At 38.7% G+C, this 16299-nt stretch overlaps 1 long non-coding RNA gene across 1 annotated transcript in view; it reads right to left on the bottom strand.

Moving 5' to 3' along the window:
• LOC131482652 (uncharacterized) overlaps positions 1 to 14691 on the bottom strand; it is a 177232-nt gene extending 162541 nt beyond the window's left edge. The window contains exons 1-2 of the long non-coding RNA XR_009247194.1: positions 14384 to 14691; positions 8784 to 8919 (exon numbers count right to left, since the gene is read on the bottom strand). This is a non-coding gene — a long non-coding RNA (uncharacterized LOC131482652). The remainder of the gene's footprint in view (positions 1 to 8783; positions 8920 to 14383) is intronic.
• Between the last annotated feature and the right edge of the window lie 1608 nt (positions 14692 to 16299).

Here is a 16299-nt window from a genome sequence, read left to right on the forward strand (position 1 = left end):
CTCCTTTTTACTGATGAACAGAATTCCTTTATACGGATTCACACACTGTCAATACACTTGCCAGCTAAGGGACATATGGGTTGTTTACAGGTTATATGGTAAATTTATGCTTAACTTTATCAGAAATTGCCAACCCATTTTTCAAAGTGACTGCAATATTTTGTATTTTCAAGTGAAATATATGAGAACTACAGTTGTTTCACAACCTTATCAGCACTTGATACTGACAGATCTAAGTAATTCTAATAGGTATGTAGTGCTATGTCATCACAGCTGCAGTACAACTCCCTAATGGCTAATGTCAGATATTATCTTATATGCTTATCTTCCAACCATAAAGATTCTGATGATGTGTCTTTCAAATCTTTAGAATTGCCTTATGATTTTTGTTTTTTAACTTTCATCACTTGTACAAACTAGAAATTAATCATTTTAAGCCAACCTTCCTTTAAAATTTAAATGCCACAAAAAGGCAATATATTAAACATTCTTAGATCACAGACATTTCAGAATAAATGTGTATAACCATTCTCTCAAAAGACAAACACTTAACTATTTCCAATTCCACATACAGGAGACTGAATGCAAAAATAAGCAAACACAGCTTTTGAAAAGACTTTGCTGGATGGCACGATCAGCTTAAAGGTGAGGTCTTAAAAGAATAACTTCAAACACTATAGTAATAAGTTGATTATATTATAGAGATATGATGGAGAGAGATGACAGCTCATCAGATATTTGATCTTCATTAACGGATATTATTTTGAAAAGTAAAAATAGGGAAATAAGAAAATTGTGTTAAAGACAACACAAAAATGATGAAAACTCACAGCTAAATCATACTTAATGGTGAAAGACTGAACACCTTCCCCTTAAGATCAGGGATAAGAAAAGCTGTCTGGGGCCCGGCGGCGTGGCCTAGCGGCTAAAGTCCTCGCCTTGAAAGCCCCAGGATCCCATATGGGCACCGGTTCTAATCCCGGCAGCTCCACTTCCCATCCAGCTCCCTGCTTGTGGCCTGGGAAAGCAGTTGAGGACGGCCCAAAGCATTGGGACACTGCACCCGCGTGGGAGACCCGGAAGAGGTTCCTGGTTCCCGGCTTCGGATCGGCGCGCATCGGCCCGTTGCGGCTCACTTGGGGAGTGAATCATCGGACGGAAGATCTTCCTCTCTGTCTCTCCTCTGTATATATCTGGCTGTAATAAAATGAATAAATCTTTAAAAAAAAAAATTAAAAAAAAAAAAAAGAAAAGCTGTCTGGGGCCCGGTGGCGTGGCCTAGCGGCTAAAGTCCTCGCCTTGAAAGCCCCGGGATCCCATATGGACGCCGGTTCTAGTCCCGGCAGCTCCACTTCCCATCCAGCTTCCTGCTTGTGGCCTGGGAAGGCAGTCGAGGACGGCCCAATGCATTGGGACCCTGCACCCGCGTGGGAGACCCGGAAGAGGTTCCTGGTTCCCGGCATCGGATCGGCGCCCATCGGCCCGTTGCGGCTCACTTGGGGAGTGAATCATCGGATGGAAGATCTTCCTCTCTGTGTCTCCTCCTCTGTGTATATCTGGCTGTAATAACATGAATAAATCTTTAAAAAAAAAAAAAAAAAGAAAAGAAAAGCTGTCTGCCCTTGTCACTCTTACTAAACATTACTCCAGAAGACTGGACCATAGCAAGACAAGAGAAAGATACAATAAAGAATGGAAAGTAAAGAAAGCAAAATGCTATCTGTTCCCATAAAACCTGGTCTTAAGTATAGAAAAGCCACCTGGGGTGAACTAAAAAATCTGAGAATCTGTAAATTTGCCAAGATTACATGATACAAGATTGTAAAAAAAAAAAAAGCAGCTGTATTTCTATATCCTCTAAAGAATTGAAATCAATAAAACAGTTCCTTTTGTATAGTAGTGAAAGCAATAAAATACTTCTTAAAATATTCAACTTTACCTATCAACTACAAACTGTTGAAAGAAATTAAAGATCCTAAATAAATGAAAAGGTAATGCATGTTTATGTATGGGGAAACTTAATGTTCACATGACAATACTTTCCAAATTGATCTACTGATGCAGTATGAGCTTTGTCAAAAAAATCTGAATTTCCCCACCCTTCCCCTTTTTTGGCTAAAAAAAAAATTAAGGCCAATCTAATGCAAGGAGTCCATGATAGTCCGAAAATCCACAAAAGAGAACATTTGTGAAAGACGCATACTTCTAAACTTTAAAATCTGACAAAACCGCAATGATAAAGGGAGTGTGGTACTGGCATAGAGATGGACATAGTTCTCAGCAGGGTAGAACAGAGAGTCCAGAAGTGAATTTCCACATAGTGGCAAGTTAATTTTCAACAACTGTCAAGATATTGCAATAAGGAAAAAACATTTTCAACAAATTGTACTGGCATCACTAGGTATACAAATGCAAAAGAACCAAGTGGAACATAGATCACATGATAGATGAAGTTAGGTAACTTTGTACAAAATAATAATAAACTATGAGCCCTAAGTATAAGAACTAAAGCTACAAAATTCTTAAAGCCGAGACATAAATTTTCAGGACCTTGAATTACATTGTACTTTTTTTTTTAAATAACAAAACATCCACAGGCATAAAAAGAGAAATATAAGTGACCTATAATTCATCAAATTTAAAATCTTTTGGGTTTCAGGAAAAAAAGAACCACCAAGGAAATGAAAAGGCAATTGAAATAAGGGGGAAATTTATATACAGATCATGCATTTTATCAAGTGATTTATATCCAAATTACTTAAAGAAAAATAATAATGTAACACTAAAAACACAACTGAACATTGAAAACAGGCAAAAGGAGAAGGTTGACATTATGGTGTAGCTTATAAAGACACTGCCTGTGACACCAGCATCCCAGCCCTGTTGTGGATATTTGAGGAGTGAACTAGTAGATGGAAGATGGTTCTTTCTGTCTTTCCCTGTTTCTCTGAAAATCTTACTTTCAAATATACAATTTTTGAATGGACAAAGGGATAGGGAGCTGAGCATTTTGCACAGTGGTTAAGCAGCTTCTTGGCACACGTGAAGTCTATATGCAAGTGCTTTGTTCAAGTATCAATTGCTCTGCTTCCAATTCAGCTTCCTATTACTGTGCAAGAAATGGAGTTGGTAAAATTTTTCTCAAATTAGATAATGATAGTGGCTACACAACTATGAATACATTAAAATGCACTTCTTGTATTTTAATATGTGAATTATATCCATATGTCTGCTTTTTTGTTAAGAAGAGACAGTGCAGACACTTAGTCTGGTCAAGATGTCAAATCTAGCATCACAGCATCTGGGCTTGACGATCAGCTCTGGCTTCAGATTTCAGCTTCTTCCTTCAACAGATCCTGGGAGACAGCACTGATGGCCTAAGTCCTAGACTGGGTTCCTGGCTGCCAGTTCTCCTCTGACCCAGTCCTGGTCCCTGGAGTGAGCTTGTGATTTTTTATCTGTCTCCTCTCCCTCCACTTCTCTCCCTTCTTTTTCTCCTCACCTCTTTTGCTCAAACAAATTAAAACACAGAGAAAGAAGAGGTAGCAAATAAAGTTTTGGGTGTTCTCACCTTATGAAATATGGGATTTGTCTGGGGAAGGAGTGCAATAATTTCAGAGACACTGATGAATCTACAGAAAGAATTAAACATCTGCATTTACATTTATTCTACCAGCAAAGAAATATTTGCAAGAGCTGAGTTTACTGGTTGAAATGCTTTAAAGGCATTCTTCTGGCCTTGATGTCTACTATCCTGATGATTTTTTTTTAGCTGTTAGCTTTTATATTAAAATGGGTGCATTTTAAAGAAAAGTTTGCTTTCAAACTTATTCTTCTGGTAAAGTGAATAGATTTCATATGTACTCACAGAGACAAAAGGATAAATGTGGGAAAATGTGCACATATACCCATCACAATTCAAAGGAATATATATTAAAGAAAAGCATATGAGGACTAGCTAAAAGTGTAAATGAAAGTTCCAGGTATAACATATTCAAAGTTAAGGCTTAAAAGTAAAAATTACATGATCAAACGTTTAGCAAATTAAGGTATGTCCATGGGAGAATATTATAAAAGCTAATAAAAATCATAACTCATATTCAATAGCACTGATCATGCCACAAGCTTAAAATTTTGAAATAAAAAAGTAAAATTATTAGTTAAGTATGCTCTCAAGTATCTTTCAGACTTCTATGTGTGTATGTCTTTAGATATTTGTATGTATCTACATGTATATGTAATTTTATTGACATAAAAATATAGATTCATATGCAAGGTTTAAATTGCACAAAAATTAAAATTTTATAAATTTACTTCTTTTTATATTACAGATACTTTTCTATTAATAAAATCTTAATGAAGATGAGATTATAGCTAATTTGAATTCTTTTCCTATCAGATATTGGATGACTGATATACCGACCGCATGGAAATGAGAGCCAAAAAATTCCCTTTAATGGATGTATTTTGAAAATGAGTTGGGGCATTCCTTCAAAAGTCAAACAGAAAATTATCATATGATATAGCAATCCCACTCCTAGAAACTAGCCCAAGAGAAATGGACACATTCAAACACATATATTACTCTAATTATTGTTCATAAATGCACTACACAAAAAGTGTTAAAAAGTGGAAACAACTCAAATGTCCATTAACCAATGGTAGATAAACTGAGATACAACCAGACAATACAGTGCTACACACATCAGTTAAAAGCAATGCATCGTGATGTATGCTTTAATGTGGATCTCCCCAGGATTATGGGAAACTCATGAGATCAGATGCAAAATACCATATATTAAAGGATTTTACATGAATTTGGACAAACAGATTAACTGTAAAAGGGTGTGATGGATTTTACTAGGATGATGATGATAAATACATCTTTAAAAGAGAAATGAGAATGTGGAGTCTGACACACAGGCGCCAACACACACACACACACACACACACACACACACACACCCCTTGCTAAATGTGTGACTTGGAAAAATTACTTAAACTCTCTCATCTGCAAAATGAAGAATAACAAAGCTACCTCACATGGTTGTCTCAAGAACTAATGTTTACACAAAGTACTTAACACCAAACTTGTCATATAGCAAGCAATAAAATATTAGGTTTATCCCCGCATTATTCATCTCTTTATAGTCCTGTTTTGAATTTTATATATTTGTCTATATGTAATTTTAGTTAATCAGAAAACAACAATATTTTTTTAAACTTTTGAAATAAATACATGAATTCTACTCAACCAGGAAAGAGAAGAGAGAAGAGCAAAGAAGAGAGAAGGTCCAAAATGCTAATGATTATATGATTATAAAATGCTACTTTTATAGTAAGACCAAAAGGTTGGATTTCTGGCCTTGCCATCTAACACAAGCACTTGTGAGTGAATTTTAGAAAGTCCTACCAAAGATTTTTCTCATGCTGTTGTTTGTCACCAATTATTACACTCCATCTTTGCAGAAAAGTTGGTGCATTCACTCTGCGCATAGCAAAGAGTCTAGAAAGGGAAGGGATGACCCAGTACCCAAGATGAGAAGTGATTAACAGGAAAAATATCAAAAGCCCCTTCTTCACATCCATCTAAATTTCTCAGCATTGGAAGCTTTGTATGTGGATTCATATGCAGTCCATGTGCAACTAAATCCACACATGTAGTTCTGCCTACATACCAAAGGCTCCCAAGTCAGCCCTAACTCTTGTGTAGGGAAAATCTCCATCTAGAGTTTAATTAATTTTCTGCAAGAAAAAAAAAGATTGGCTGACATGAAGGCAATAAACATCAAAATTTCATTAATAGTGAGATATCAGTGTCATTTCTCCATTATGTATTCAGATACATACTCAGGTGTAGCTTCAATTTAGTTGCAGAGCCCAGTAAGGGCTATTGAAGTAGCAGGAGGACCAAGGGGGATGAGGAGGAGGAGGCAACATCTGTGTACATACTGAGATAAGCAGTGTGGAGGTGTTCATACTCCCAAGCCCATTCCCCAAAGAACATTTTAAAGATCCAGATGAACAATTTGAGTTTGGTTGGGTGGGGTGTTTTCATTTCCCTGTTGGCCTGGAGAGGATGGTTACTTTGATGAAAAGTTCCCCTTGAGTTTTAGAATGAACTCTTCGACCTGCACTCTTCCACTCTTCCCCCGCTCCCCAACCATTTCTTTCTCTCCTGTTTTTTTTCTATCTACAGCCATCTTCAATTCCATGATAATTCAGAATAGAATCAAAAGGGAACAATAAGCAATCTTTGCTTCCCACTCTCACAAAAACCCTAAAGGGACCCTGGCTCCATCGGGGCCCATGCTTTACGGCCTGGAGATACAGTAAAATGTTCTTAGAAACACTTGGTGGCTAGGTCATGGAGATAAAGCAATGTGATTAAATCTTGATAGATTTTTGTTTGAAGATCTAGTTTGCCTGCTTACAAAGAGTGCCATTGGCAATATCTGCTTAATCAGGAGCTTGCCAAGCATGCTTTTCCCTCCCAGGACTGAAACCCCTAGGAAGAGTCTGTTTGAAGCTGCCTCTGGCCTAGTCCCACATAGTTGCTTCATCTCTGTAACTTCAGGAGACCCTACCCTGGGAAACAGTCATTGTATTATTCCAGCAATTTTATGATAATTGTGCTCAGCTTGAAGATTATGAAAATAAAATACTAGTTCCACCCAACCACAGGGGCAACAGGCAAAGTTGATAATTTCTATTTTTTCCCATAACTTAATGGGGAAAATATTATTCACCAGTAATAACCTAATAATCTTTTCCATGACAAAGAATGAGAAACAAAAACCCAAAAAGGGAAGCACTTTGTCCAGTCAGTTCCCAAATGGGTTACAGGTCCTTAATAGATACACATTTTGGACCAAGAGAATGACAGAATGGGAGCCCTGAAATGAGAACATGTTTGCCGGTTGCTTGGCCAGACCTCAGGACTCCAGGTGTTGAGTGTGGGAGGGTAATGATAGAGGGGATTCTTTATTCCTATTCATTTCTGTCATTGTGTCCCAAACTGAAAGAAGGTGACAACTCAGGACTGAAAATGCAGAGTTGTCCAGATAGAAATTTAAATGTAAGAGGCATGATAGTATGACTTCAGACTGAGATGCAGTCTTTATCTAAAAAGAGGTGTGGGGGAGAAGGATATGAAAAGAGAACTTAAGAGGGAGAGAAGAGAGGAGGAAGGGAGAGAGAGAGAGATATGGGGAGGTGAGATTGGGAAGGGAAAGGAAGGAATGAGGAGAGAAGAAAGGCAGGATGTTAAGGTAGGAGGAAAGAAAGGGCGATAATACTTAATCCTCTTCCCAGGTGCCACTAACAACTCACAGAGCAACCTTGATCATTTCATGTATCTGTATATACATAATCTTTCATTTATTTAGGTGTTCAGTTAAACCTGCTCTATTACCAGGGCTAGAATAGGATCAAAATGAATAGATCTTTGTCACCAGGAAACTCCAAAAATCTTTAGGTAAACCCATACAGGAGGTGGAGAGTGGGTGCCTACCACTTAAGAGTAGCTAAGGTTAAAAAAAAAAAAGTTCTTAATCTTTTCCGGGCACTAGCTACATACTTTACAAACTATCTCTGTCCAATCTTCACCAACTCCCTGTGAAATATTGTTGTTGCTCAACTTGAAGAGATAAAGAAACTAAAGTTCAGAGATGCTAAGACATTAGCCTGAGAGTCATAACTACTGGGGGAAAAGACAGGATTCTAACCAAAATTAGTCTAATTCTGGAAATTTAGCATTCACAATCCCAGTAACCCTACATGGCAAAAGTACCTTAGGAATCTTCAAACAAATCAAAGCAAACTTCCATGGAACACTACATGAAAAACAAGCTAGAGCTTACAAACACAAAAGGAAAGTAACTTCAGGTCCTAAACAGACTCTACAACAGAACAGTATCAGCCTTTCTGTCAGATTAGAGTCTGCAGATAAAGCAAGCAGGTGGAGAGGCTCGGAGAAGGCAGGACTTCAGTGCAGACACAGCCCAGATCCTGGCTGGATACTCCACAAATCAGTACTTGCCTCTCTAGTTCATTCCAAACAGATCCATTAAAAGCACCATCACAATGAATATTTTATACAGTTATGACATAGTGAGTCCCATTTAGAAAGGGTTCTTAGGAAAGGCCGAGACAATGCACCTCTCAAAGAGCCAACTAACCACCAAGGTCAACAGAAATCTGGTCAGGTGACACAATAGTTTTACACAAAGGAAAAAAGCAAGCCATGGACTCACTTCCTTCAAGTTTAAGAATTAAAACAAACTCAACTTACCTTATTCAAATACTGGCATCTATCACCCAAAGCACCTGCTGGAAGAATTAATTTGTTCTCCTTGGCACTTTCATGGCTTCCGAAGAAAGTCAATATACCCATTTGTTTGCCTGTTTTCCTTAAACCAGGCTCTACCTTTGTGATACTAACAAACAGTCACACATACTCAAACACTTACCTACTTCTCCTAGAAATAAAGGCTGCAGATTAGTAATCCAAATAGATACATTTAATGGCATCCATTGCATTGTCTCTTCTCTTTTGCCATATTCCCAAGAAAGCATGATGTGGTTCAAGGACTTCTGAGGAGAAAGAGTGCCGAATCTGCTAACAGAGAGCTCACCTATGTCCTGTCTTATAAGAGCATCCTTACACATATGTTGCTTTCTCTGCTAGTCCTTAGCTCACCTAACTATCTTTAAGAAGTCCGAATTCCTTTTAGTAACATTTGAAAATGAGTAGCATTTGAAAATCTGGAGATTTCACTTACTTTTGCAGATTCTTGACTTTTCTTGAACAAGAAGATGATTTGACATGGAACCTGCAGTCCATACAGAGTCAGCTAGAATCTAGCAGGAACTTGTAGAAAGGCCGCACTTCCAGGTTCTCAGTCTCCACCTTGTGTCCTGTACAGAAAGACAAAATCTACTCTCAATAATCATTATCCCTTGTGTTACTGTTTTCCTCAGGGTTGGGGGGGAAATCCTGCCAACCTTCCATATTCCCACCACTACCTAAAGTAGGGAAATGCATGACAGACTGAGAATTGCCACATCTTCATAGTGGGAGAAACCTAAAGCCAGTTTCTCTGAGGAAATGAAGACTCCAGTTGTGTTTGATATGCAAACTGAAGCTGAGCTGGTTTCATAAGATACTCATCTGGCCACATTTGAGATGGACACTCGGCCTAAGTTTTTGGACATTAGTTTTTCAACTCATAGTTCCAGGTGCCATCATGAGTACTGGGTACCATGCAAGATGAATAGTAAGTGCCACAAAAATAAAACACACAACAAATAAAAAGTAAAATAGCCCTCCTTCCCTTCTACATTTGAGTAGATATTTGGTTGCCACCATCCCACATCACCATCTTTCTTTCTTGTTAAAAAATCATCTTACTATGTTTGTCACTTTAAAACTTTATTTAAGGACCAGTCCTGACTGCAGAGAATCTGGTAATGGAATCAGAGATTTTAGTGATTTAATACAGTATTCACGTGAGATTCGGCTGAACTAACACCTACATTCCAATGTTTCCCTTCTTTGTCTTAGCCTGAGATTCCCAACTGCACAGCCTAAGATGAAGATGTGTATGGAGGTAATATATTGAAGACTGTGACCCCAGCAATGAGGGGCAGGAGTAAACAAAGGACACACAGTAAGGCCATCAGACCAAAGCACTTATTGCTGTAGACTAGTGGGTACGCCATACAGGAGGCTCTCTGGAGGCTAACGGGAAGCGTGTAAGACCCATTAGCCTGAGACAAAAGCTTTTTCTATCAACTGCTGCCACCAATGGCAGAATGTTGGCACACAGTGTAGTAACGCGCTCAGAAAACTGAAGGAGGCCACACAGATACAATAGAGGTGATGCTTCAGCCTTGGTTGGCACTGGTAGAAAAGCCAGCCAGACACAAGGTAGTATACAAAGAATGCCTCTCTTAGATTGTAACTTGGTCAAGCTACTGCATTTCTTGAAACCTTAGCTTTTCCATTCGTAAAATGGAAATAAGTTCTTGTCTTTCAGAGATAAAAACAGGTTATAATGAAAGAAAACTCCAGTTAAGGCACATACTTCCGGGCCCGGCAGCGTGGCCTAGCGGCTAAAGTCCCCGCCTTGAACGCGCCCAGGATCCCATATGGGTGCCGGTTTTAATTCTGGCAGCTCTACTTCCCATCCAGCTCCCTACTTGTGGCCTGGGAAAGCAGTCGAGGACAGCCCAAAGCTTTGTGACCCTGCACCCGCATGGGAGACCTTGAGGAGGTTCCTAGCTTCCAGCTTCAGATCGGCGCAGCACCAGCCGTTGCAGTCACTTAGGGAGTGGATCATTGGGTGGAAGATCTTCCTCTGTCTCTCCTCCTCTATGTGTATCTTCCTTTCCAATAAAAATAAATAAATCTAAAAAAAAAAAAGAACCACATACTGCCAAGTGCCCAACACAGACTGCGTGTTAATGAAAAACAGTTACTAATATCAGCTCTAGCCTTCAGGATTACACACCCTGAATATTTCTATCTAAGAGCTCTAAGACAATAATTAGTGAAAATGCAATTAATAATTACAGTCTCAATATTTCCAAAACTACTCAAAAATTGCAAAACTACTGATGCTAAGCCAAATCTGTCCTATCAACATGTGCTCTTCTGTCCCTTGTGCTGTCACTATCCACAAACACAGAGTCATCCCTTGGCATGTGTGGGTTATGGATTCTAGTACCACTGATGGGTATTTACATCTGTAGATTCTAAACCTCCTTATAAAAAAGGCATAGTATTTACATAAAATCTTTATTTTGCTTTCAACATCTCTATATTACAATACTTACTGCAATGTGTCATGCAATAGTTGTTATACTGTATTGTTTCATGAATAATGGCAAGGGAATATGTCTGTACATGATTAATTCAGGCACAATTTTATCCAATTCTTTCAATCCACATTTAATTGCATACATCAAGGATATGGAGGGCAGATGCAATTATAATCCCACTTATTTCCTAGCAAGACATCACAAACTGACTGTTGCTAGGCTAATTCTGTGCCATAAACCTACATGCTCTTTTGCCCTACACACACACACACACACACACACACACACACACACACACACATAATCTAAAAGACAAATTGGCTGCCAACATTTAAAATCCAGAAAATTTCACAGAAGATCCAGCTTTCCAGCTTATCATTGACAAATGGAAAGCCCTATCCCCACTAAGCTGGCATTCTCTCTGCCAGGTAGAGCAGTGGCCTTTTCAGATGGGGATATGTTTTCCCCAACTTGCTACTCTTCCCACCAAGTCTACATAACTCCTTCACACAATGTCTGCCCCATGGACATTTATTTGCCACTCAAAGACTCCAGGCTGGATACTAAACTTTAAAAGACAGGGGCCACTAAGCTAGGACCAGGGGGAGCAATTGCTTAGCAAGAACAAGGCTTTGTTTTGCAGTGGGAAAGCTGAAGTGCCATCTCTGGCTGGACCCTGCATGTGTCTGTGATGGAGAGCTAAGTTAGCCCTGCAGAGGTGAGTGTATGGTGTCAGCCAGGCTTGCTGTTAGCAACCTATGGCTAAGGTCAGTCCAGCTGCTCCTGGCGCCTGAAACTCTGTTTATTTCATTCTGCTTCATACTTGAGATTTATTTTTATGAACAGTGAAAATTTTTTGTAACATTCCCTGATTTAACCTTCATTATCAAAGTCTCTGCCCAAAGCCTATATAAGCACCATTATTGCCCATATAACATTTTCCAACACAAACCATTTAGGGCATTTTTCCCCATTTTTATTTATTTCTCTTCTGTTACATTTCATTTGAAATGTGCATGGGGGGAAATGTGTCTTGTTTTTATGTTGTCTCCTACAAACCATAATCCCTAATGGTGGGGGCTGCCTATTTGGGAGGTTAATAGGCAATGGGGACATTGATCATATGGAACAAACAACGGGGTATTCTGGCCTCTTAAAAAAGTGCTGGAAAGGAGTTTAATGTGACTGAGAAAATCGAAAGGAAAACAACCTAGCCTCTTTGTGTCTCTTTTGAAAGCCAAGGAAAGGAAACATAGCAGCTTCCATATAGCCAGTACAGTGCTACAATTTCTTCCTAACATCATCCGTGATAAGCAAATATTCCATGGATGGCACTAGTATCACGTATCTGACAGGCACTGATACATAGCAAGTAATTAAAAATTTATTCTACGAGTACCATGACTCCTGGAAATTTATCTTGTGTAATTGGAAAACATAAGATCTCACACAGTTGCATGTAAGAATACACAGCGATGTCTGCTATGGCTTAAATGTGCCCCACTTCTCAAGTTCTTATGTTGAAACTTCATCCCCCTAGTAGTTTAGAGGTTGGATACTTTGGAATTGATTATGTCACAAGGGCTCCAGCAGCATGACTGAATTAGTGTCTTATGAAAGGAGTAGCGGGAACTAGCTCAGGCCCCTTCCACTGCCTTTTTCCCTTCTGTCTTCTGCCACTTAAGAAGGTGCAACCAATGGGTTGGGCCTTTCTGAATGGCCAAGAGCTGGTGCTTAGTCTTGGACATCTATAGCTGAGGCTTGGTAACTACACTGTAAGTCTATACATTCTCAAATATTTTGTTACAGCAGCACAACCCAATTAAGGCACAACAGTATTTTTAGATTCCTTCTCTTTCTCACACACACACATACATTCAATCCTCCTCTCTCCTAAACATTAACCCTTTTCTCTTTTAATAGTTATAGATTCAGCGGGAAGCAGATGTACAGATTCAACAGTTAACATTCCTTTCAGTTCCCTAACTCTGGTAATGAAAGGAGGAAGAGGGAAGGAAGGAAAAATGAAACAAGGAAGAAAGTGGGTAAGGAGAGACAGCAGCTCCATCAAAACTCATTGAAAATATCCAGAACCTAGCTTTGAACTCTCCCAAAATTTCTATAGTTAGAGGTAATAAATGCATTGATTGGAAAGAGAAGGGTGGGTTTATATCCACCACTGCATTGAGATTCATGACAGAAGTTCCACAGAAGGGGTGGATGCTGACATTATACAAAGAGTGCAGCAGGAGTCATAAGCTGTAGTAAGTTGCTATGGAGTCTTACAAATTCAATATAGCTAATTGCCACAATTATGTACCACACCTTGCTATGTGCCAGGACTGTGCTAAGGCCTGAAAGAACAAAGATGCTTAGCTATCAAAGATTGTGATAACTATCATCTGTTGAAGACCAGTGAATAAATCTTTAAAAAAAAAATAAAAAGCTTGTGTTGGGGAAAACATAGGAGCATGTGCAAATTAAAGTGTGTTTTTAAATTCCTCCTGAAGCTGACACTGAGATTAGAATCTGCACAGAAGTGACAGATATTTGTGTTACAATCTAGGTAACCTGCACAGATAAGGTAATGGAGAAGACAGACAGGCAAGGGGAGGATGTCAGTATAGGGAAAGCTACCAAGCAAACTTATACAAGCAAACTTGATCTGCCAGCAACTAGTATAGAGAATGTACTTCAGAATTATTTAGTGGGCAAATGTTGGGGGTGATAAGGAAACTGGGGTACTTATACGTGATTTTGTGTCAATCATTGGGTTTAGGCTGCTGAAAGGGTCCTAATTCCCCAGGTATCTGTAACCTGCAATGTGTGTGGACACAATGGGCTTCCAAAGCAAGGAAAAGCCCTCAGGCAAAGAGATGCAGCTGCTAGAAGTTGGCAGTCATGCCTGCTGTACTGAAGTGCTAGGGCCTGGGGGTTCTGGCAGGACACCTGCAATATGTGATCTTAGGGTAGAAATAGTTTGACTCTTTTCCTAAAAAACTGGACCAGAAAACCCCAGAGGACCTAATCAAGTCTAAAATTCTAAGATGCGAGGTTTCATCTCACAGTCTTACATATTTTAAATGTATGTCCATTTTAGTCTCGGGCTGATTTCAAACCACCTAAATATGCATGGTACTTGGATGTGTGACAGCAGGTAGAGACAGCTGGAATAAGGAGCTTAACGAATTGGTGGCCATAGTTCCAAGGCTCCACACCAATTATATATATATGTGTGTGTGTGTGTATACATCTGTATACACACACACACACACACACATATATATATATAGTGTAATTCATAAAAATAGGCTAACTTAATTCTGAAGGATCTGCTTACTTGTTAACACTGTGAACTTCAGTCAACGCATGGACCCAAATCACTTTCATACTCCTAAAGCTGCCTCCCCATGTAGAGAGGTAGATCATATTTGCTTCCACAATTTCACCACTTCCTACCCTCTGGAAAATTTTAGTGGTTGTAATATAGACAGGATGCAAAGCACTTCTGTAACAGACCCTGGGTTCTATGTGGTTATACTTTCAGTGAAGGACTTACCATATCAACAAATTTCTGTTTCTCAGAAACCTGCCTACGAAACACAGATCTTCTGTGAATCCACACAGGGCTCTGTATTGGAGCAAGTGAGTTTCCAGGAATCGGTTTATCTTCTTTGAGACATGTCTGATACATTATATCTTTTTTCTATTTTTCTTTTTTTCTTTTTCCATTCCATAGAGCACCACTACGCATGCTTCTAAAGGAAGTTCAAGAACTGCATTTGACTGTGAAGTGATGCATCATTTCATGTGGTAAAGTCTGGGGAAGGAAAAACAAGGACATCATATTATCCAGGAATGAACTAGGAAAATGGAGGGAAACCATTGTAGTGATGTTGAATATGAACTCCTCAAATGCCTGTGTGCTCATCACTTTAGAAATAACCAGTATTTCCTTCTTGCTTAAGCATGTTATAAAACCGGTTGTCACTGAAGCCCTTGGAATGCACATGATACTAGATGACTCACAGTAGTATCTTCCACTGGAGTTACTTTTCCTAGAAAAATATTGAATTTAGCAGATTTAGAACATGATTTGAACTCTACTGGGCACTGTCTGTTTCATGGGGAATAGAAGAAAAAAAACTTCCTCGTGAGTATGTTCGACCTTAAAATTGGCTTCTCTCAAAATCAGTACTTAAAATTGCCAATGGAAACAGATGAGTTACTACTGTGGTACAATAAATCAGAGGATTCTTGGATGGAGGGCTTATTATTGGCAGACAATAAAAACAGCTTTTTGTTGTTATATATTATGCATGTTCCAAGTGTGTATACTCATTTATAGCTAAAATACACACCACACACACACACACAGAAGAACCTGCTAATAATGATTCTATTTTATAGATTTGAAAACTGATTACATCTTTTTTCTTATATTTCACAGAAAAAAATACTATAGGGGACTCTTCTACTGCTACTATGGTTAAAATTAATAATATAAGATAAATCAGGTTAACTAAATACTAAGCATTATTAAAAATTTAAAGCTTAAAATAGCACTACCCATTATTGATCAAATAAATTAGTTATTAAAAATACTTTGGTCATCTTTTTCATGAAATTAATCATTTTTACTGAATATAAAGGCAAGCATTAAGCATTAACAATAATGCTTGATAACAATCATTTATATTCTTTGTAACATTTAATACAGCAACTCTGATATAGGTGCTTTTATTATTCCCAACTCCCACATGGGAAAGCCAATGCTTACAGGATTAAGGATTTTTTTTTCCAAAATCACATGGCTAGTGACTGATACAGCTTTGCTTCTATCCCAGACAACCTCTTTTTAAAATCTGAATTCTTGAAGTTTCTGCTATTCCAGCTGAAAACTTTTGGTAGGTCTAGAAAATAATTTAATTTGCCCTCACACAACGGATCGGTGTGCATGTCCATCGAGACGGATTTCCTTGTTAACAAACTATTGGTCCTTTGGGTAAGACTGGTACTCTGTGCTGTTTACAGAGGGCAAAGGGTACCTTCTCTATGCTTTTCACACCTCTGAGTTTTCCCCAAGGACTAGCTCCAAATGTTTCTCTTGGTTGGACATAATCCAAAATGTTCTCTTTCATCTCTGCTTCTCACAGTGTAATCAACCCAGATCATCAAGCAAAAATTCCTTATAAAATGTATATATGCCAAATTGAGTGAAACCATTAGTTTGATTAAGATTATAGGGAAAGAGCTGCAGCCCATCATGTGCCATGGCCTGTCCTCAAATTCTTTTTAGCTTAAGAACACAATATAAAACCCTAGGAGGGACCCAGTGTTGTGGCAAAATGGGTAAAATCGCTGCTTGGGCACTGCTGCTTCATGTCCTGGTTCTTTCACTTCCGATCCAACTCCCTGCAAATGGCCTGGGAAAGGCAACAGAAGATGGTCTGAGTGCTTAGGCCACCTGCCACC

The sequence above is a fragment of the Ochotona princeps genome, chromosome 19 (assembly GCF_030435755.1).
Source record: "Ochotona princeps isolate mOchPri1 chromosome 19, mOchPri1.hap1, whole genome shotgun sequence".
Taxonomy (NCBI): Eukaryota; Metazoa; Chordata; class Mammalia; order Lagomorpha; family Ochotonidae; genus Ochotona; species Ochotona princeps.